This window comes from Lichenostomus cassidix, chromosome 8 (assembly GCF_008360975.1).
Source record: "Lichenostomus cassidix isolate B80296 chromosome 8, HeHo_3.0, whole genome shotgun sequence".
Lineage (NCBI taxonomy): Eukaryota > Metazoa > Chordata > Aves > Passeriformes > Meliphagidae > Lichenostomus > Lichenostomus cassidix.
In genome coordinates this window covers 14,789,430-14,813,605 of record NC_139489.1, presented here as the reverse complement: position 1 = coordinate 14,813,605, position 24,176 = coordinate 14,789,430, and the positions used below count along the sequence as shown (strand labels likewise).

The 24,176-nt window shown below is 37.3% G+C and overlaps 1 long non-coding RNA gene across 1 annotated transcript in view; it reads left to right on the top strand.

Moving 5' to 3' along the window:
- The window catches only part of LOC146433897 (uncharacterized), a 353,820-nt gene that overhangs the window by 58,052 nt on the left and 271,592 nt on the right, over positions 1-24,176 (top strand). The window contains exons 3-5 of the long non-coding RNA XR_014853751.1: positions 9,055-9,128; positions 10,404-10,505; positions 21,927-21,980. This is a non-coding gene — a long non-coding RNA (uncharacterized LOC146433897). The remainder of the gene's footprint in view (positions 1-9,054; positions 9,129-10,403; positions 10,506-21,926; positions 21,981-24,176) is intronic.

Sequence of the window (24,176 nt, the reverse complement as noted above, 5' to 3'; positions counted from 1 at the left end):
AGAGTACTGAATGGTGAGGGAGAAAACAAAATTGGATTTACTATAGAGGAAAAATACTAAATCCTGCATACTCATCCTTGGCTTTCAATTGAGCAGAATAAACAGTCTTGGTTTAGATAATGGCTTGTTTGCAGTTCTGTTCTGGTTACGCCTTGCGGAAGTATTCAAATTCTCTTGCTTAGAAGTATAAAAATGCCTTTGAAAGGAAGATCTTCCTGAGCAATCTTCTGATTTGCTTCTTAAGCAAATTTACCTGATTTTGCCAGATCAGTTGACTGATCTTTTTGATGTTCCTAGCAATCTGGAGGTTGTCTACGTTATGCTTATAAATGTTGTATGCATATCTCTGTAATTCTTGTATGGCTTCTAAAAGGCTATTTCAGAGCTAAGTCAGCTGTTCTGGCCTTACATCTGAAGAATAGCATCAGTTCACAGGTTTTGACAATCTTGGTAACAGACAATGGCTCATAGCCTTTGAATATTTACTTTGTCTAATCTGAACCAGGGAGCTACTTGATGAAAAGATGAGAGTTTGGCCAGGATTGCAAGGAAACACTTTGAAATTTAGCAGTTGAAAGGAATTAGAAGGTAATCCTCTGCTGAGCATCTGATCCCCAATAGAACAAAGTGGGGGAGTAAAAAAACACCAAAACAAGGAAATCTAATTTGAGCTGTTCAGTCTCCTGATGAAACTAAGCTGTGTCTTGAATATTCTTATATTTCTAGAACCCCTTTTTTTCCTGCTATGATATTCTTGTAGCTAATTCCATTTCTTCCACCGAACATCATGACATCATGATGGTTGCAGAGGGAATGGATGGGCACATCTACACTCACTGTGCTGTAGAAAGCAATATAGCTACAGCAGCATGGGGCTGTATACTTATAGGGCTGGATTCACTCCAGAATGTAAGAGAACTCATTTAAATTTAGCTCCAGGATCTATATATTGCTTTACACTGTTCTATGACAGAAGATAAACCTGGTACACCCTGCTGGGATTAACATGGTTGATAATCAGGCATTTCGGTAACATTACCAGCTCAATCTAAAAGTTTCATTGTAGGAGCTAGAAGATTTGTGAGTTCAAGTTGGAAAGAAATGAGATTGGAAAGAAGTGAAAAGGAGAGCTTCATCTCTGAGCTGCAACTGTGAGTTCTTGGCAAGTAAATTCAGTGCACTGACTTTGACCCAAAGTGGAGATTATTCTTGTGCTTACTGTGACTCTGCTACGTGGTGATCTTGCATTTGTTTGCCATACAGAGAAACATGGCAATTCCTAATTCCTCCGGAAAGGAAATCACTGTATTAGAATGCTAGGAGTGCAGCACTGGAATGTGCATTTCCAGTAACTCATTCATTAGCACTGAGCATCCAGGGAAGGAACATGCTCACTGCACGCTGAAAAACTCAGACCATTTGGCAGGTTGTGAAGTTTTTCAGAGGTTGGCATTGTGACATGGGCTGAGCTTTTAACCTTGCCCACAACATTAATAAAATTTAAACTGAAAGAATACATACTCCAAGCAGGGCATGTTCCCAAGTTTGTGCCAAGGTCTAAGCCATGCTGTACCTCAGGATTCTGAGCTCTGAAGTGCTTATTAATTTTTCCCTGTAATTCTTAATAAAATTGTATTGCAGCATGAAAGCAACAGGGCCTCTCTGATAATTTACCCTCTGCAAGTTCAAATCCATGTTAGTGAGACGAACTGTCTGCCTTATATTTCAAAAGTAATGAATTCAAATTCTGTTGGGATTGTCATTTTATTAGAAATTCTGCATATCTTCTCTTCTTATTATTTATGGGTCAAATGGATCATTATATTGATTGATCAACACTTAATTTGTTATTATCCATAAATACCCAGAAAATAATGAAAATACCCTGTCACTTTGTTAAAGAATCATTGAAAGTGACAGTAATAGGACACTTTCCTAATTAAATTTTTGCACACATGTAGATGAACCTTGTATATCTCTGGAGCTTTGGCTGACCACTCAAACATCTGGTAGGAAAAGCTGAGTAGTAAAATAAGTCATATATATATACACTAAAGCCTGCATTTTTAACAGTTCTCACTGTAAAAATAAACAACATACAGGGCAGTAGGGTCTATGATAATGCTCTAAGTTAATAATCTTGAGCGCAGCAACAAACTTTTGATGTTGCCATACTAATCAGGCATTTCTGTAGTATAATCAGCTCAATCTAAAAATCAAAAGTCATGCACCTCTGTTCTAGGAACTAGGTTTGTATTTTCTAGCTGGAAAGAGGAGAGACTGGGAATTTAGTTGTATTTATTTATGTTTATTGATTTTTTTTAAGTTATAACTGATTCTCCTGGATTCGTTAGGCTCATTTTCTCATAACTTCCACTGACTGACAACCCATAAAATGTAGGAGTGAAACACTGCATTCAGTCCAAGTAATATATGTATACATATGTATTATACCATTTGTTAGGAGTCTTGATGGAGAGACACTGGGCCTTATTTTCAAACATTCTCAGTGCATAGAAATCCAATTGAAGCTTACAAAACCTAAAAAAAGTCATGTTTTTGAAAATTGGGAGCATTTTTCTTTGTGTAACCAGCATCTACCATTAAGAAAACATGTAAATTAATTTTTCTGTGTCTCCACTGGCCTAAATACCACCTAAAGCAAGAATACTCTTGTCATGATGCAAAGCAAAATTAACAAGAAGAAGATATTCTTTTTTCTGTCACAGTCATCTTATATGAGCCAGAGTTAAAGACATTATAGATTAAAATTATTGGTTTATATATTTTATTGATAATGCAGAAAATCAGGCATCTCAGTATATATTACGTATTTCTTTCTACTGTGCAGGTCTACATGTAGGCTCCAATTTTACCACAATGGGCTGTTCATGAAGAGCAGCACCAATAAATGTGATGTTTTTTGCATCCCAGTTACCTTTACCTCTGCACAAAACCAACTCACTGTTCCTCTCTGAGTGTATTCCATGATATGCTTGCATGTGAGACTTGTAATTACTTCATGTGTCTCATAAATCCTTCCACAGTAACCTTGACTGATCACAAGTGGGCAAGCTAACGTATTGTGGTTGGCACTGAACTCCTCACAGACTGGCCACTTGAGAGGCCAATAGCCCACAGAACTTTTAAATTCTCAGTTGAAACCTTTCTTTCATGGAAGCACCATTATATCTCTTTCTTTACTACCCAGGTGCCAGTTTTCATGAAACTTATGGCAGACTTTTTGTCCTCACAGTTTCTACAGTTTTTCACCCTCCTTAAAGGAGGGGAACTGACAGATGGGCGAAAGAGCAAACAGTGCAATGTTGTGTGTTTTATCCTTTGAAAACCAGGCTATAATGATATGGAAAACTTCACTCACAAAGCTATGAAATATCAAACGATGCTTACAAAGTTATGTGACAAACACCACTCACAAAGTTATGAAATACCTTATAAATATGAAATATCTTATAAATATAAAAGGTGAAACTCTGATTTATGCCAATAATCTCTTCAAGCACTAATGTTTGTCTAATGGATTCAGCTACCAAAAATTATTGCATATGCTACAGAAAGCATTATAATTTGAGACTCACCTGTGCCATTATATCAAAGCTAAAATTATTCCATGAGACTTTGGAACATTCCATGTTGGTTGATACTACGTACTTTTAACTAAAAGCTTTTCCTTTCACTTTACATCAACAGAAGTGGAACAATTAATGCTTCAAAATACAAGAGAGGCTTTTGTTCTTGTTTAAATTTTTGTACCTTAGCTTGAAAGGTATCTTGAGCTCCTTTGAAGTTTTCCTTTAATATACTGCACCCAAACCACTTCTTTATAAGAGCCTCATTTAACTTTCACATTTTAAAGATCTTTCAATGCAAGCCCAAATGTAACAAAAGAAAGTGATAATTGTTGAAACAGACAGAGTTGTTGAATAGTGTAGACATTGAATCTTGTGGAAGCCACATCCTGGAAGTATCTTGTGCAACTCTGGCTTTAGTGTATAGCTGGCAGGTAGGTCACATCACATAGGATTTGCTTCATGCTCTAGACTAATGTTTTCTTGAATTATTAATCAGGTTTAATAATTTACAGAGACCCCAGTTCCAGAGAGCTTGTGTGGCCCCTTGCAGAGAGCCCCACTTGGTGTCAGTGGCATTTCCTCAGAGGTCTGCTTGTGCAATTCTCAGGCACATGCTTAAATGCCGATTCTTTAAGTTAGAGTTAGATTTCTGTAGCTTTCACTGGGCATTGGATCAAACTCTGTATGCTTTGGTAAAGGATTGGGTTTTTTCCTGCCTGTATGTGAAAACAGTCACCACTCAGCTGATAGTAACAAGAACAACAACTGAAATGCTGATTTGAGATTTCACTGAAGCCACTTAGGACTGCAGACAGAAGATCAAGACAATCAACACTGAGGAGTCCATGATTGCGATTAATCCTGATTAACTGCCCTGGCACTTCCTGTGGCTACATAGCAGTGGTATTCCTGCCCAACAGCAGAATATGTAGTAGAGCCTGCAGAAGTTGTGATTGTTTTCATACCCCTATGCAATTCCCTGAATTCCTTGTGAGTAATTCGTGATCGTCAGTGTACAGTTTATTTAATTTGCCCTATTAGAAAAGGGCCATTACAGATTTCTGATGTCTGCCTGTCTTTGAGGCTCTGATGCTGTCATTAGACTCCATCATGAGTGAGCAAATGATGTCATACTGTGGTTTGTGAGCCATATATCATGTCTATATTTTGTCTTGGTTTTGTGCTGCTGGACAAACCTAGTGTTATGAGAACTCACTCCATTTGAGACCTCTGAAAGTCTAATTCTCATGCACTATAGTTATTTTCTTTCTTTATGAACTGGGTCAGATGTCCCTTTCTGTAATAATTTAATTAACACTTTGGAATAATGATGCATTAATTAATGCCAGATTACAATGAAAATGCTACAGAATTACACTTTATATCAACATTAATGCAAAATGAGTTCCTCCTGGATAATATTTCTTACAGAGAATACAAAAAGAGATAATACTAATTAGGCCATCAATTTAAATTTACCATAATTTCAAACCATGTCACTTATCTGTTCTCTAGCACAAAACCTTCTGTTCTACCATACACTTTTTGCTGCATTGATATCGGTATGGCAGCCAGACTGGGAGTAATTTCCTAATGTACATTCTTATAGATTATAATTCACTTCTGTACTGTAGTCCTGGGTTTGGTGTCTGCATTGTAGAGGAATGAAATTAAAAAATCAGGTGTAGGTTTAAGAATGTTCTGACATAGATCTTCTTTGCGTAGAGAAATTTCACTGGCAAAATAACATCCTCACCACAGGCACAGGATTTTGTGTCTTGCATGGCACATTATTAGTCTGAAGCACACAGTCTAGGTTATTGTAATTCTTCCTGGCATGGCCCAGACTTGCTGCTGCAAATGCAACATTTGCAAAGTCATTCTTTTGTGAGCATTATTATTTTAACTGCTTCATACCAGAATGTTAGGCAAATAAGAAATCAAGCTTTCTGTTCCCAAGAAGCTTCAGTCCTGCTACGTATTTCCACATCCGAGGAAAAAAAAGGTTTATTTAAAGAGTGTCTGACCTCACTACACTTTGGTGCATATGACCATCACCTAGATGCTCCCTTTTGTGCAGGAAAGAAAAGAGGATTAAAAAGACAATTCTGAAATGCAAAACTTAAAAAAAAAATTAGCAGAGATAATTCAATTTCAATGACCAACCAAGTCAGCTTTGCTTTCCTCTCCCCTCTTGACTCTCTGGCAGTCTGATGGAACCTGCTGGATGACCAGAATTTCACACAACCTGTGTCTAGGTTGTGTGAAACCTAGAGTCAAGTACCAAGGCCATTCAGGCTGTCTTGGAAGCACTGATGTTCATTCAGATTACCTAAGGTGTGCAATGATTTAGCTGCACTTCAGTCCAAACATAATGAGTAGTCAAGGACCTGAAGCCTTGTCAGTACCAGCACATGAGGAGTTTGAGAGTCCTTCACCCATTGTGAAGACATTTGGAAACTATAAAAGGGAATTTTTTTGATTTCCAGATTGCAATTCTTGCAGAATTTGCTGCATGATGGATTTAAACGTATTTGGGAATTTTTATTCCAAGTACAAATTCCCTGTGAAATTGATTCATTGCACATTGCACAACTGCTAGTTGCTTTCTTCAAAAACTCAAATATCCTTCTTTATAGAAGTATTTTGCCCAGTAGATTTTAATGGGGTGCTTTTATACTAGTCATTTGTACTAATTTTATTGTGTAATGCTGAATGATTTAGTTCAAAACAGAAAATGCTGGTGCCTTGTTAGACTGTGTTCACCAACAAGGAGATTTAAAGAAGCATTTGCCACTCAGCAGAACTGGTCAGGAGAGTAGCTGTGAGAAACTACAAAGTAGTGACAGAGTTCAAAGAAAACAAAACCCAACATAAATAGTTCTGCTTTATGGAAAAGTGTTCCAGCCTGCATAATAGCCCAGGAAATTATTTTGCTGGCATATTGTGTATCTGCAGAGTGGGCCATTTTTTTTTATAGATATTCTGAGTGAAATGTATGTCATGTAAAAAACAAGCCAGTATCCAGTGAAAGGCCATTAGCCCTAAACCAGGAGTTGTGTGGGATTTGACCATCACAAAACTACATGGCATTCTGCGCCAGAATGAATTTCACTTATTCTACTTTGTCTTTAACATACTGCTTTCTCTGGAGAGCACCATTCTGGTCTCTCTACCACATGGGCAAATTGAGTTAATGCGCTGGCTTCTCTCCTTTGCAGAATTTATTTGGAATTTAGAAAAGGTCAGACATGTAAATCTGTGTGATTCGTTTTATGAAACTACCTCTTTGTTTAGGACAGTTCACTATAACTGTCCATCAGTGCCCAGGACTGTTAAAAGAATATATATTTAGGAGCAATGATGTGAGCAGATTTTTGAAAATATGAAGAAAAGTTATTTTTCTAGGAGCAATCAATTAGGTAGAGGAACAGACATTTTTAAGAACTACAGTAAGCTCTCATCATTAGGTGGGCTTATAACTCAGTGCAGAGTAGACAGTGTACTGGAAAAACTATGATAACTACTACTGGGATTGAATTGATGTTGATCCCAGTGTTCTGGAATTAAGAAATCTCACAAATCTTTTCTATCCATGACTTCTGAAAACTGGCAAAGGAGGGTTTTTGTAGCTCAGGACTCAAGCAAGTATAATAAAACACCCCTGTATAGTAAACCAGTTTTGCGCTGAAGGAAAATTTACTCTGTGCCAATCTACAGTGCTTTCCCCTTCCCAAGTGTTATTAATCCCTTACTTTCAAAAGAAATGAAGTATATTCAGAAAAACATAAAGGGAAAGAAAGTGAAAATTATTTTTAGATTTCATATCACATCAACTAGAAAGTAATTGGATTAAGCATTTTAGTAAAAAAAATAGCACACTGTTCCAGACTTTTTGTTTAGATTGCCCATTTTCAATATGTGTTGTTTCCTGTTTAAGTATTCACATGGTATTTTTTTCTCTTTAAGGTATATGGTCCCAAAATGAAGGACTTTTAATCTTAGTCTTTTAGATGATCTTAAATCTTCATTGCTAAGAGTTGTATCACGAAGATCCAAATAACATAGTTTAGCTGGGCAGCTATCTGATGGTGCTGTGTTTAGTTGAAACTACAAATGAGTATCTACAGGGGACGGAAATAGGGCTTGATGCCTCCCTTGAAGATGACATCTTTATGGAACATAAAAACCTAAATGTGCAGATGTCAGATTTAAGTTCAAGTATTTTAGTACCCACATATTTAAGTACTAGGCTTTTTTTCTGGCACATTTCCAGCCTTAAATCAGATGTGGAATACTTGTAAGGTGGTGGCTGATAGAGGATTTCAACAGCTTGTCAATTTTACCCTTACGTTTAAGGCTTCTGCAGGACAACCTTCTTCTATGACAGCACCAATACATTGGTAACACCTGCCTGTTTCCAGTTGATCACACCTGTTGACACTTAAGTGCATTAACAAATCAACTATCAAGCTTCTTTTGGTTCTTTTTCATCTGTGTTAGTACTGGTAGCTGTGTGCTTAATAAATTAGGATATACCATGATTTCCTTGTTTTAATTGATTTTATTGAGTACCAAACATATTTCTGGTCATATTGCTTAATGATATCTCTAACTGAGAAAGGATAATTCTAGGAAAAGAAAACTGGTTCACAGATATAGGTAACTTCTGTATAATACCATCCCCAGTCTTGTGGGTCATGCGTATTTAAATTTTGTCCCAGAAGAGTAAGAAAGTTCATGCTCATATTGACTTTCTTTATTTAAGTCTACGAAGGAGAAAAGCCCTAAAAGAGCTGACTTGGAAGGTTACATTGGTAGCCAGAAAACATGGGGCCCTTACCACAGTGCTGGATGTAGGGACCACAACACAAATAATATCAGGCTAATTCCAGACGGGATAATACCTCTGCAGGAAGTGGGGCTGATCATAAGAGGTTACTAGCATGGATTCTGAAAGCAAGAGAGCCACACTGATGCTGCACCTGAGTTTATACATCTTCCATCTTGATGATGGTAATTAATCAGGGATAGCAGTGCACTAATGATGCCATGCTGCTTCCAGTTCTGCTGCATTGGTACATCCAAGTGTGGTTGTAACTACAGTTCAGAAGCCACTGCACAGATGTTTGTCAAAGCCAAGACAGATACTAATATCACCAGAGTTACATGCTCAAATTTTCCTAGTGAAAATTTTAAAAATTGCTACTCACACACATTCATCAGAGCTATACTGCATAGATTGGCTAATGACTATTGAATATTTGAAATATCTACATTGAAAAGCAGTGAATAAAAACTGTAAGAATTGGAGAATGTTGAATAAATTCAAAGAAATAATCAAATCATTATAAGAGATTGGTTTATGGATATTTAGTAAACAATTGTTTTCTAACTTATTTGCTATGCATTGTTCATCTCTAATAAGTATCATACAGTATAAATGGTATTTTTATTTCAGCCCCTAGAACATAAAAAATCTGTAGAAGCTAGCTGAGAATTTTGCAAGCGTGTCTGAATACCGAATCATCTGAGGTAAGTTGGAGTTTATGTCCCTGAACATATTGTACGATCGGTGGATAAGGCAGGGTTTAAATATAGATTGAAAACCACAGGCTATTAAGTATCTAGGAATATTTTACCTTATGGAGTTGAAGTCTACTACTAAACTTAACAAAGAGGTAATGTGAAATACACTGAAAAAAATAATTGCTGGGTGGTCTCTGCCACATAGTGTATTGTGTGGTGGAAAAGGCTGAGAGCTGTAAGAAAGATATTGAGACCAAACCTGACATGCTGTATACATTAAACATCTTGCTATTTACTGTCTGAGAAAAGTTCTTTGAGGAACTTGTGGGCTGGTTAACAAAAACTTTATGGCATTATAGGAAGCCCAAAATCTGGGATGAAAATGCTAGTGTTAGCCAAAGTTTTAGGTGGAGCAAATTTTCCAGAGTTGCAAAAATATTGTTTTTTTTGTGAAGCCAAGGAAAGGATGCCATGTAAGTGGATATCAGCCCACTTGGATAGCCTCTGAAAATGCACAAACATACTTTTTCATTTGTTCTCATTAACGAGGGTGAACTGAAAAGAGCTGCGTGCAGTGCTGAAAGCTGTGGCTAAGTAGACTTTAAATCATAAGGAAAATGCAGGAGAAAATACACAACAGAAAGATGGGAAGCCCTATGAAACCAAGATAATATTTTGAGGGGTTTTTTGGTTGTTTATTTTTTGGGGTTGTTTTCTTTTGTTTTTGGTGTTGTTTTTGTTGTTGTTGTTGGTTTGGGGTTTTTTGGGGTTTTTTTTGTTTGTTTAGGGTTTTTTTTTTATTTGGTGGGTTTTTTTGGTATTATTTTTAAGTGCTGAGGCCCTGAGAGCAGCAGCAGGCCTCACTGGCCTCGGGGCTCCCTGACCCTGCCTGCCCCTGTCAGCCCTGCCCCAGACACCAGCAGGGCTGATCCACAGCTCCCCAGCCCTGCCTGCCCCTGTCAGCCCTGCCTGCCCCTGTCAGCCCTGCCCCAGACACCCAGCAGGGCCCATCCACAGCTCCCCAGCCCTGCCTGCCCAGCCCCACAGCTTGGCCCTGCCTTGGCCCATCAGTGCCTCAGCAGATGCCCAGGGCTGGGGCTGCCCTGGCACGAGTGGGACAAGCCCTGGTGGCCAGGCCAAGCCCTGCCATGCCGTGGGGCCTGCACGCTCCTGTCCCACAGAGGCCTTGGCAGCAGTGCTGCATGCTGTGGTGTTAGTCTACGTCAGACCCACAGAATGACATCTGTTTCTTTATCTCCTTGTGAAACCATGTTGGCTCAGACCAGGGCTCCAAACACTTGCAGTCACAGCCTTTCTGCAGACAGAGAGAGACATACTGTGAAAAGTGCTCTGCTTCTCTGCTAGGACTGACATGGAGGCCTTGTAAGTAAAACACAGACTTTGGCTAATTTCTAAGGGGCTTGACTCAAGCCCCTCAACTCTATATGTTATGTCTTCCCCTTCTCTCTACACACTTCACTCTTCTCAGAATTTCCACTCATGGCTTCATAAGCGCCATAGTCTTAACTACTGAAGAGAAGCAATGGAGTGGTACACAGTGAATGCGAAGAAGGAGCTGTAGTGTGCTGCCTCCTTCCTGCTGCTTTGTTTTTGATTAATGGGACAATATGAGAATTGCTAGGGAGACCTCAAAAGATGTGGACAGTTGCTTGTCTTATGGCTCTTCAAAGGGCACTTACTACCTAAGTATTCCATGATTGTAATTTTCATTGAGGTTCGGTGGCTCTATTCCATTTGTATGGGTATCCAATTACAACTCAAATATTTGAACTTGACAGCAGTTTTAGACTACATAGTTAAATGAAAAATGAACCAAATGCAGTACATACTTTAATAACAATCAGTCTTAAGAGAATTTTTTGAAGAACAACTTCTGACCCACCAGGATTATTAAACATCCCATAGCATTTTTTGTAAGATTAGTCACAGTGTCTTTCTGAAACTCAATTTATATTATTACATTCTGCCTCCATAAATCACCCTACAGTATCAACTGAATATAGTATTCTTCTGTCACATATTGTTGTAGAAAGTTAAAAAGCTGTCATGTTCCACCTCAGAAATGGATCCACTTTGCTAGAATGCAATGCAGTTCTATTACAGGATTTGGAACTTTTTGTTATTTTACAATCCAGTACATTTGCAAGAGAATCCATTATTATTTTTCAGTGCTTCTTGGTGTCCTCATCTATATCAATGAATACAGAAATGATAAGTATCAGTATTTTGCAGACATAAATTTCCAGAGATTTTTCCCTAGGACTAGATGCAAAAGGAAGAAAACCATACATTTCCATTTGCACCAGCAAAGGACTGAATTTCTAATTCTTCAAATTTGATTATTTTCTTAATACATTTTGTTTCTTGGCAAGTCTTGCAGATGATGCAATAAGTGTCACTCCTTCCTTTTACTCAGTATCAAGCAAGCAGATCATTCTCCTTCTTTATTCTGTTCTTTTGACTGAGAGGAAAGCCAGCAGCCCTGTTCCTCTTGATTATTATATATCTCATATGTTTGCCAGAATGGGGATATAAACTTAGTGCTCTATCCAGAGTCAAGTGTGAATAATTACATTCTGCCTACCTAAATTCCCACAATGATTTCATTTGGGTACAGTATATTTCTTCATTTCCTGCTTTTGGGCCTGTTTTGGCATCTAATGAAGCTAATGGAAAGTTCTCAAAGACTCTGGTGAAGGAAAATATCCATAAACTATGGAGTAATTCTGTTGTGGTATTAAACAGCTTGAGTGGACATAAGCAGAATTCTGTCTTATTATAGATTGCTTGTACTGCCTGTCTTTACCAGTTTGGAAAACTCATCACATTTCATCAATGTTATGTGCATATTCAAGATATAACATATGGCAATTAATGTATTTTTTAGGTATTCTGTTGTAGACATCTTATATATGTTAAATTTACACATGTAAATGGTTGATCCTCATGTCAGACTTTTATGCAGGTCTTTCTTTGGACTTTAGTGAGGCTGTCTAGGTAATACCTTGAGAGTAATAGAGGATAGTAGCCTTCTGACACATAGAAGTTCTGTTTTTTCAGACATCTGTGGATGTCTGAAAAAAAAAAGAAATAAAAGAGCCCCTCAAAAATGGAATTCAAGTCTTTTGAACCCCAGATTAAACTACAATACCCTATGGTACTTCACTGAGACATGCATACAGTTGCAAGTAATTGATGCTTTCTTAGCAAAATTTGGAATCTTCCAAAATATATTTTTGCTTTTTCTAGAGATAAAAAGTACAGCTTTTGAACCTTTCTCATTTGTCTCTTGGAAGTTCCTCAGAGGAGAAAAAGAGAGCAACTCAAAATACAGTCAGACTAAATTGTAAAATTAATTCAGGCTTGATCTTTTCTAATTTTTTACTGGGCCCATCTTTGACCAGAATTTATTTTATTTAGAATTTTAATGAAGAGAGGGTCACATCTAATGAAACTAGATGACTCCAGGCTGGAATATATTTGACATGGTTGTTCCCACCTTCTTTTCTCTTGATTATTGTGTTTTATAAGTTATTCCACTTACTCTCATTCTTGGAACTTTTGGTCATATTCTCATGAGCCAGGCCCAGGCTGGGGCAGGACACAGACCATCTCTTTATTCCTCCAAAGTCTGTGTCATGTACTTTTAACCTTGGCCTGAGCTGTTAGCATGAAAATTGCCTGTATTCTAAATATACAACATTCCTTTCCCTTGGCCTTAGTCAAAACTGGGAGTAGGGCTGGTGTAAGTCTGTGGTGACAGCATCACACCATTTCTCAGAAGCCAGCAGAGGAATTCTGCAATGAAGAGCAGTGGAGAGAATCTCAACAATTTAATGCTGTGATTCTCACTGTGGAGTGGGAGGTCATTCTAATTCAAGAGCAAAACCAACAGTCTTGCAGTACCACATACAGCATTTCTAATAATTCAAAAATCCTCTAAGTCGGAAGTGTGATACAGCTAAGCAAAAATCCTTCAGACAAGAAAGATGCTTTTATTTTATTTAATTTTCAAATGTTTCTGCAGCTTGCTAGATTCATAACCTAGGGCAAGTTTAATTAAAGTCAATGAAGCAGTTTAAAGTGAAGAAGAAATCAGCATTAGAAAAAGTGTTGATTGTTTTCTAATTCTGCTGTGGACTTTCTGTGTAATGGATTCTTAACTCTAGATAAAGCCTGATATATGCCAGTGTAGACAGGAGATCTGGGAAACTCCTTACTAAAATTTTCTTACTAGTTGTTATCTATATATCTTAGTACCCTTGTGACTTGATCCATTTCACTGCTTTTTTGTGAGTAGTTGGAATAGGTGGATACTATTTTCTGAAGATTATAACAACAGAATAGTGTACCATGCAGGAGAGTTTTGCATGTACAGTTTGGAAAGCTTTTGGTTTATTAATCCCTTATTCAGAAAGTAAAACTTTATGATACTGTTTAAGTGTCCAGGTTCAACCTGAATTGAGAAATTCCAGTGAATATGGAGAATAATAGTAATTTTGATTGTGCTCTGAACTTACACATGGTGTCAGTAGGATTTGGTTTTGATGTGGCTGGACAACTTGCCTACAATACAAATGGCACCCCTTTCACCCTCAGTGGGTAAGGATTTGCCAGTTGCATGTTCCATCCAGTTGCCCAGAGCAGGAATGGTTGGAGTGAAGAAATTTTCCTCATATCTTATCCTCTCTTCTGTTAGATGCAGCATCTCATGCTTTGGCCTTTCTGACACATCTGAGTTCCTCTCTAACCTCCCAGAAGAAGTTGTAGCCATATCATCCAAAATTTTACCATGAGTTGTTATATTTTCAAATCCATCTACATATCCAGAAATATTGCCACTGAGCTGTTACAAAAAATCATGTGCTGTGCTGTACCAGCTGTGCTCTAAAAGAAAAACCAGCTCTTATAGCCTGCTGTAAGTTCCCTTTGTTCAGGACTATACATTAAATAAAGTATGTATTATAAGTTCTGATATATTTACTCATTTATTTTAAGACAATTTATTCAGTGTGCAAAATGCTCCCATCAAGCATTTGGCTTGACTGTCCAGAGGCCTCCTTAAATGGAACATTTAAGGTTCTGCACATAGGAATTCTTCAATTTTCTAGTCGTTCTTCATCACCATTTGGGTGGCCATATTTCTGATCTTGATGAAGAAAAAGTGTACTTGGAAAGATGCATAAAAGTAAGCATGAGCTTTGAGTGGGCTTCTTGTTAGAGTTCAACAGAAGAATGTAACATTTACAGAGGAATTGAAATGCTCCTTAGTAATGCAGTATTCCTATGAGAAACTCACTAAATGCTCGCAGAATCAAAGGCTACAAATGAAATCTTTTGCAACTCTCTAGAGAAGCAATTAAAACATTTAATATTTATTTTGCAAACAATCAATTTAATAATCTGGTTATTTTTGTAGAAATGATAACTTGTTTGTAACTTTGTATTAAAAGACACAAGTCAATTAGATTGCAAGATCAAGCACTCCGAATTTCAAGGATGGCCCTAGAATCCTAAGTCAGCTTCTCTCAGCTATGTGATATGATAGCATCCTTACTTACAAATCACTAATTAGTTTTGCCTCATTTTGTGCACAAGGGCAATGATTTGCAGGGAACCAGGAAGGTGTTGAGTAGTTCTTTTTAACTTCATTGCCTGGTCTGTAGTCTTAGGCCTTATTTATTGTCCACTGTGCCAGCTAATGCAATCCAAACCTGCACTGCAATTGAAATTACTGATTTCTTTTTAATGTTTTCAATGGCATTCTTCATTATACAATTATATGAATATTCCCCCAACAAGTTTTTCTGTGTTGTGGGAGCAACAATATTATCCCCATTTTATAGCAGAAAAAGTGTAAATTTTCTGAGCAGTCATAAGAAGTCAACATGACTAAAACTCATTTTTAAATTTATGTCCTCTCAGTGACATTGCATGTCCTTATGTCCCTGTATTATGTGTAAGGGTAGGAATTTTGACTTCTTGTTTTTCTATCATTCATTATGTGGCCTGTCTATTACACCATCCTTTATTTGGGCAGTCTCTGTCTCTTTCATCTTTGCACATTGGGATTTTCCTTGAGGCTCCCATCATTTTCACTGCTCACATCTAGACATTTCTACTCTAGAGAGAATAAGATCAAAATTCTGTTTGACTGTCAACTCTCTCTCTCTCTCTCTCTCTCTCTCTCAATATTTTAATCTGAAATATGTCTGTTTAGAGCAGAACAGATTCCACAAAATTACTACAACAGGGGCAGTATCACTTCTGACTTACTTGGTGCTGAGGCTGAGTCATCCCTTTCAGAGACAGTGAATCTGTGTGCCATCAGCCAACTCTGACAGAGGATGCTGGTTAGCATTAGTTTTGTTGCTGGTGATTTTATGAAACAAAGTTCTGACTGCTGAGAATTAGACTAAACTAATTGAGCTTAGTTTGGACAGACCATTGCAGCGTCTGGAATGGTCCTTTGCAATGACAGGAGCTTGATTTAATAAGCAGTATACAGAGTGAATATTCCATATCTAAACCACTCAGTGACTCGTATTTATTATTCAGACTGGCATTCACTTATGTGAAAACTATGTATTTAAATTGGAAACAATGTTAAGTAATTAACATAAATATATCCACTCCAGCAACAAGCTATTATGTAAGTTACACAAGATGTAAATCTGGGAGAGCTACTAATTAGGTGGATCGGTGTGCTCTTGAAGCCTGGGCCAAGGATACTGTTGACAGCAGTTAGAAAATGGTGTTCGCAGCTGTCAAACTTAAAGGCAGGGCCTTACCATTCCAGGTTCTCCAGAGGAAGCCAAGTCCTTGAGGAACTGTAGAATTTCAATTATGTTCCGTGCAGCAATTTTTCTTTGGTTGCTTGCAATGACTATTCTTTTCCAAACCAGTACAAATGTGGGCACTGAATCATGCTTTGGTGTCCTGTCACCATGGATTGCTGTGATCACACGGCGGCTAATGGTGCATGGGCTGAGTGCAACATCACTGTTCCAAAACAGCCCAACTACTCAACAAGAGAGGCAGTATAATGAGAAACTCCTGCTGATAGCAGGAACTTCTATTTTATCTGAGAATAATTCACTGAGAAGATAATTGGTGAATTCCCAATGGGAAAAAACTTCATTCTGTCTGAGCATAGGTTACCAAATGTACCATCATAAAGTAATTGATTTTGTGATATATCAGGTAGGGACATAGTTGAGACTATTGAACTTTTCACTTAGGGCCTCAGGGTGAACTTGAACCAAGCTTCCAAAGGTGAACAACCAGTGCTTGACATGTGCAGGGTTTTGCACTCTTAACAGCCTCTTTAACTTTCATTTTTCCCTGCTTTTACTAAGATCTAGATTTGCACAGCATCTCATTAAGATGGTTGAGTTGTCATTGGAGATAATCACCAAAGGAATGTGTTATAAAAGGAGGAAAAAAGTATGTCTAGAAAGTCTGAATAATTTTTTTATGCTGTTGTTTTAGTGAAGAGGCTTTGGATGCTGATAGAAAAGTTACTATAGCTATAGGGCACATTTAATTGCATTTTAGAAACTTCTTTTAATCCTGTAATAACAAAAAATTAAATCAGTGCTGACATTTTTTTGTTGCCAGAAGAAGGTAGTAAAAGGGTAAAGAAATAATTGTTAGTTCTGAGAATATAATTAGCAACTTTAATGCTTTAATCTAAAAAATGCATATTTTGAGCCTGGGTGAATGATTAAAGAAAAGATATTGAAAGCCTTTGAAATTTCTAACTGTTTGTTTTTAATTGTAAATTATGATCACTATAATTAGCTCATTTAGTACATTTATAATGTAAACAAATATGAATATACAGAACTTCAGTGATATATTTCAGGGCAAATAAGAGCAACATTGTGACCCTGGGCTCTATTTATTAAGCCTTTCTTGTAGTGTTTGGCACTGCTTCATTCTTTCATACTGTTTTTTCCCCCTTTTTTTTCCAGAAGATAAAAGAAAGCCGTACATAATATTTGCAGGTCTCTGCTGAGGTCTTAATGCATCTGGAACTACACTGAAGAAAATACAGATAGAAATCTGGTCCTTTTGGAGATCCATTTAATGCTAACTCTGAAGCTTTCTTATAGCTACAGTTTTTATCATGTTAGAAAATAAATACTGCATATTTTCTTAAACATTAGGCTGTTAATACTGAGCAATTAGATGAACTAAAATAATGCTATTTTTCAGGTAGACTTACTATTTCCATAGCCAGCTATCTGCAGAAATGCATTGTGTCTGATACTGCCTGTCCTGTTTCCTGGTGATGCACTTTGTGGAGCATCCTGGGACTGGGCTTCAGAAATCTGCTCCTTTCCTGATACACGTGCTGCCCTACACATCACAATAACACACACAGAAGCTGCCTGCCCAACACTCCCTGCATGCTAATGGAAACACTTAATGAGGAACAGGATGTTTTTCCCCCACCAACTTCAATGATTAAAATTTGGGGTTTAGTCTCACCATTATTTTTGTAAAAAGACATCTTTTGTTACATTTCCAGAGCTTGGTTATCATGCTGCAACACACTGCATCCAGTTCTGATAAGTCATGGAAAGTTATGATTAGTTAAGCTCCTTATGAATAGAGAAGGCTTCCCTGAAGGTTGAAACTGGCCTCTAACTTGAGATTTTAAATCATTGTTGAAGTGTTTTGACTAGGCTGCCTTTGTGTACACTAAACAGTTTAAGGTTACTTTTTAATCCAGTGGCGCCTGTTTTATGATTTTCACTTGCTGCGATTGAATGCTGTTCTGTTCATCACTGCCAGCTGTCTCCTTGGGATCCTCTAGTAACGAAGTTGTTTTATCTCAGAGGAATGAATTGTCAATAACAAGCAAATAATAACTTTTCTGCTGAATTTTCAAGATTTTAAAAAAAACCCTCTTCTTCTGTCCTGTCTCCCTTATAATGTCTTGCGAGGGTTAGTTGCTTTGTTCTTGCACTGTGAGCCTTCTGGAGTTAAATGTTTATAGCATGACACAAAGGTAGAAGAGGTATGTATTGCAGCAGTGTATTCACCATATTCTGTGGGTATTTTTTAGCTGAAGGAAGTAAGCCCTGGTTATTACAGCTGTCATGGTGACATCTGATCCTTCAGTATCAGTGACTTCCTCACCCACCACATGACCCTGATCACTACCATGATTCTCTGTCTACTATTAAAGTGGGAAAGGTCTTAGCCCTCCAGGTGCTGTTTCAAGTCTGAAATAGCAACTTGTCTGTCACACTCTCTCTGCCTAACTTATTGCTTAAGGACCCAGCAAAAATGTTTAATGTAGACAGTGTCTCATGCTGCAACAAAGTAAAGAATGTGTCTTATGTCTGTTTCAGGGCTGATGTAGAACTAGGGCACTGAGAGTGCATCAGTTCTTAAAAATGAGCAAATGTTGAAGTGAATTTGAGGCTTAATCTCAACAATTATATTTTTGCACTTCCTTTCCTCTTTTGGGGAACACACTGCTTGAAAGTAATGAGAGGTACCTTTAAATTTCACACAGGAATGGGGGTGTATAATGGCTTGATAATTTCCATGACTCAAAACTGAAAACTTTAAAAATATTGTTATACAAAAATTCATATCCAAAGCAGATCTTAACTGAATTCTGGAAAAAAATTGAGCAAACTAGCAAAAATGTTTAATGAAAATATAGTTAAAAACCCTAAAGCTCTAAACCAAACTCCAAAATTGTGTAGCTGAAATGAATAGGGCTTCCCATGATGTGTATTTTTCTCTCCTTAGTAAGTACCTTACTTGTGGTAAAATTAATTTAAAACTTGCTTAACCTAGGCAACATGAAAGACTTGGACAGGATACTTTTCTATGCAAATAGATACCGCTTATCAGGCCCACCTAATTTTTTTGAATGAGGCATTGAAAAAGATTCTTTACTCAAGATAACAGAGCTGGCCTAACTGGCTATTGCTCTGTTCATTGTGCAAGCTTTGACATAGCAGTTGTCAGATGTTTCTAGCCCTGAATACTTATTTTTTTAAGCCCTGTAGTGTTGTTAAATTCACATAAACTGATATGTGGGGCTTGACAACCAAAACCCAGAGTTTGTATATTGAAATTCAGCTGCATCTGAACTGAACTAGAAATTAAGGAAATGTAATACCAGAGTAATAAAGAGGTTGGATAACAAGCTTCTGTAATTTTTTGAGTTATTTAAGTTCTTAAATATAGTATTACAAAACTATTTGTTTTGGCTTTGATGGATGTGCCTTTGAACATCCTACGTACAATTTCTCCTCTAACGCAGAGGGAGGCGCACTTTTGTGCAGAGTGCTTCTGGTCACCTTTGCTGAGGTAGTGCTGAGTTTCTTACAGTGACCCCTATGATCAGGAAGTCTTAACAAACACAGCTGCAGCATGTTACATTGAAAAATGTTTTTCATTGAAACAGAACTATCCACACTTTAATATCCTTTGCAATATATTCTGGATTGCAGTTGAAAATACCATTTTTATAGCATGAAAAGTCCTCTCTTCATGTTTTGTCAGAAGCATATGTCTGTTTGTAATGATATACATATTTAATATGTATATATACTTACATAGTGTATATTATAGGTAAAGTGACTCCATAGCTCATGTTAAGATAACGCCATCCATTACAAATAAAAACTTACAAAATTTTATATAGTTGTAAACTAAAGTTATGAAGTTATATGTGAAGTTAAAAGGTTATAAATGCAGTTCTGCTTATCTTTGTGGAAAACCAGATCAGAAATTGTCAGCAGAGTACTTTTAGAGGAGTTCTGTCATGACTCTGAAGATGGAAAACAAGATAGACAAGGATTTAGAGCTGATGCAAAGAGGCAAAGAGAGAAGGGAGGGTATGTGTTCCTGAGAGAAAACCATAAAAAGAAATGTGAAAAGTGGGAAAATTAAGGTGTGTCCACTCTAAACATGTGTTTGATATTAACTTGTAGCAGGCAGGGTTTACTTTCTGTTAAAGGAAAAACTAGAATTCTGTTGAATAAGGGACACAGATGAAGCCAACTTGATTGGACAAACATTTGTTGCCCTTCTATGGAATATCCATAAAGGCTGAATGTTCTCTATGCATCCCTGATCCATTTGGTGTCTGGATCTGCACTGCTCTTTAAAATGGTATTTACTGTAAACAGAGATGCCACACAAGAACATTTTGGGGCTAGAGATGGGATTATGTGGTTCTACCAGTCCTCCAGTTTTCACTTTGTTTTCTTTTAAAAGAAAAAAGAAGTTAAGAATTGTCACTCATTTGTCTGTGGACAAGCCCTGGGTTTGATGCTGCCATTGGCAGTTCAGGGATAAAGGCTTTGAGTGTTGTGCTCTCTGGAGTGTAGCTCTGTGTTTGTTCCTTTCTGGGTATGAGATTTGCATGTGCAAAGCCTTGGTCTTCACTATGCTCAAAAGTTTTCCACAGTGATTATGAATAGGGTCCTTAAATGATATTGTAATTACCATTATTCATAGTAATGTCTTACTAGTAATAATTACTAATAATCTTGATAATCCCCTAAGGAAAAATACTGTAGGTGGAAACCCAGAGATGGAGTCATTAGAGCAAAGAAAGACTTGTTCCTTGTGTACCTCTTGTAATGAAATAATTAATTCCCAGCTTTTTTGGGGTGTGATGAAGAGATTTCTGAAGAGACTTTTCTTGCTCTGCCCACCTGCCCCAAAAACTAAGAGTGGAAGAAGGAGCAGGCCTCTGCCCTGATTCGTGTGAATTATTCAACCAGCAAATATAACTATTTCCATCCAACCTTCTGTCTCTCTTTCAATATTTCTTCCTTTTAGTTTTCATGGACTTTTGTGTTTTCCTAAATCTGTAGTGTGTGTGGTAGACAAAAAGTATAGTACTTATAGCTTGGTAAACAACAGCTTCCCAGAAAATTTTCATAAAACCTCTTCTCACGGGATATGTTGCCAAATATGCATTGTTCTTATTTTCTTAAATTCACTTTTAAAAAATGTGCACAAAGATCTGGCTGTATTATCTACGATTTCAAAAAGCAACAGTCAAAAGGAGCTCCATTCCATGATAATTTAATCTTCAGACTCAATAAAAAAAATTTGTTTCACTTATACAAGTCCATCTCTGTCCAGTGATTTGTCCCATACACAGAATGTGCCTGCAGCTCTTGGCATCATGGAGGGCAAAGAGAGAAATATTTCTCATTGGCTGGAAAGGCTCTGGGCAGGTGAGGTAACGTAATCCTGAACAGTGTGCTCAAGATTTTTTCAATAAATGTTTTTTGACACTACAGAGCTTTGTATAACAGCAGTAAAGGCAAGAAAGGAAATTAGAAACACAGCTGAGCCTGCATCTCATACTTAATAATGGCCTAAAATTCTTACTGTTTATTAAAACTAACACCCCTTGTCAGGGCGTTGATCAAAAATTCTCTGCAGTCTCTTTTCTTTGATCTTTTCATTTTAGAAACCACAGATATTTGTTGCCATTTCTTTATTTAGTTTCATGTCTAAAACATTGAAACTCAAAACTGCTTTCCAATAATGTTGCAAGGTTGAGGAGTAATCCTGAATTCATTGAACCAGCAAACTCATCACTAAACAAATTTGTTCACTCACGAAGAAAGGAGATTTCTTGTGTAACACAGACATAAATGGTCAAAGTTTCCATGAGAAAGGATGCTTTAAGAAACCTTATATCTCTTGAGCCTCATGCTTCTACTGCTGTCCAGTCTGAGTCTGAGCATAACCTATTCTAATATCCACATTTACCTTTTGTTTCAGCAGCTCCCTGGCTCCTGCACATGCAAAACGTTTGAATTTCCTGTTGGCTCAGAGGTGAGATTTATAACATTTATTAAAGCTGCTTTTTGCTGTGAGTTTACTGGGCAGAAAGCCTAAGAGGGCCTTTTTTTTAAGGGGGTTTAATTGCTTGAATTTACCAGAGGGTTGAACATTATGCTTTCTTTGCAGCACCACTATCCACTAAGATTGCCAGGTGTTGAATTTCCCTAGAGGTTCCCTATTTATTGAAGGAATTAATGAAATATCCATCTATCCAGAGCCAGAGCTCCTACCATCCCTTTCCCATTCATTGTCTTGATTTTGTTTCCTTCATGGCTGCTTTTGGATTTCTTGATCAATCCTGTTCATTTCTGTCCATTCCTGTCTGTAAGGGTCCTCCCTCCTCTCTACTTGATCACCTTGGCCATTAAAAATGGGTCAGACTTCCTCAGAACTGATTGTTCCTGAAAGCCTTTTGCTGTGATGTAGCTGCTGGGGCAGAGGGACAGTTCAGTGCCTGGAGTGCACTGGTGCTCTTGGCAGGGTGGGAAGGAAGAGGAACAGAGCACAGGAAAGACAGGACAAATGGAGGGAAGGCTGAAGAACAAAGAGGTATTTTTCAATGTTTAAAGTAAAAGACTAGAAATAGCCCTTTAAAATCCATGAATGGACTTGTCAACAGATGGCAACCCTACTGTCAAGTGAGCCCAAGGCAGGCAGAGCATAATTGTTAGCAAGTGTATTGTTAAGAGAATTTACTCATTTACTGATGGAGCAGCCGCTTCAGTTGAAGAATAAATTGGAATATTTTGGTGCATTTCTTTTAAAAAGTCATCCACTTTTAAGTCTATGTACTAAAATTACATAGTCTTAAATGGGGGTCTTCTTTGCTAAACAAAAGATATGCAAATTACATTTCAAGATTTATATTATGATAAAAACTGAAACACAAAAGAGACATTATCTTGCAAAAATGTAAAAGTACATTGCTTCATGAGTCTATAATGATATAATGTGATGTTGATGTAGTTAAAAATGTCAGAAGGGAGACAATGACCTTAAAAGTTTAAGGCAGACACATTAATATTGATTGATTTTTAAGAGATTAAACAGCAAGAATATATCTATACATAGACTGGATATTGGATTGTTTGAAAATTTGAGATGAGATACAGAACATTTTGGTCTTGTAATGCCTTAGACTTAATAGCAAGAACATGCTTTATATGCAGCCATTTGTACTACAAGAAACCAGATGATGATTTGCCTTGCATTTATCAGACTGTGAACTATTTTTTCTAAAAACCAGTGGCATTTGACAAAGCTAGATCATAATTTCTGGCTTAAGCACAAATGCTGGTCTGTCATAGGAGATGTCACAGAAGTTTTCATGTAGGTTTGTTTGTTTGTTTTTAACCCTGTTCCATATATATGTAGATCTCTATAGAGTATTACAATTCTTTTATATACACACATACACATATTCCTAAAATATATTGAGCACTGGAAAACCTCAATACCTTCTGTCCTTGAAACAAATCATGTGACTGCACATCAAACATCATGTAATTTTTTTCTCCTATTTTTTGTCAAGCTGGAAAAGGTGGTCAATAACACTTCTTGTTTTAGGTAAGTTTAGGCTCATACTTATATCCATGCTTATGCCAGCAAAGTCATAAAGAAATGTGCTTCTCATTGAGGAGGAAAGTGCCGATTGTTGTGGTATTTGTTATTCCCTTGGGGCAGTTTATTTTATCATATCAGGGTGATGAAAGTTTCATCTCACTCACAGATACACTGTACTCTTCACGAGACTTCCACTGGCCAGAGAAATGAGGATGTTTTGAGAAATGAGTATTAGTTATGTAAACTAATACTTTAGACTTTTAGGGACCAGGCCACAGATGCCTTGGACTCGGAATTCAACTTCCAAGAGAGAGCAAGTCTGACCGTTAGGAGATGGACCATCTTGCTGAGAAGAGATCCTGAAGCATTGTACAAACTGGAGATTTTAATTCAGAATCAAATCTCACAAAACATGACGCAGATAAACATAAGGTGCAGACCACATTTTTAAAAAGATTTTTTTTTAATCATTTTCCAACAAATTGTTAGTCTTTTACTTTTTTCTCCGCACATATGAAGTGACAGAAAATCAATATCTGAAGGAAAGAGAACAACTGGGAACCTGGAGTTCAGCATAGACATTTTGCATAATAGAGGATTCTTGTTTTCCAAGAAGCAAAGAAG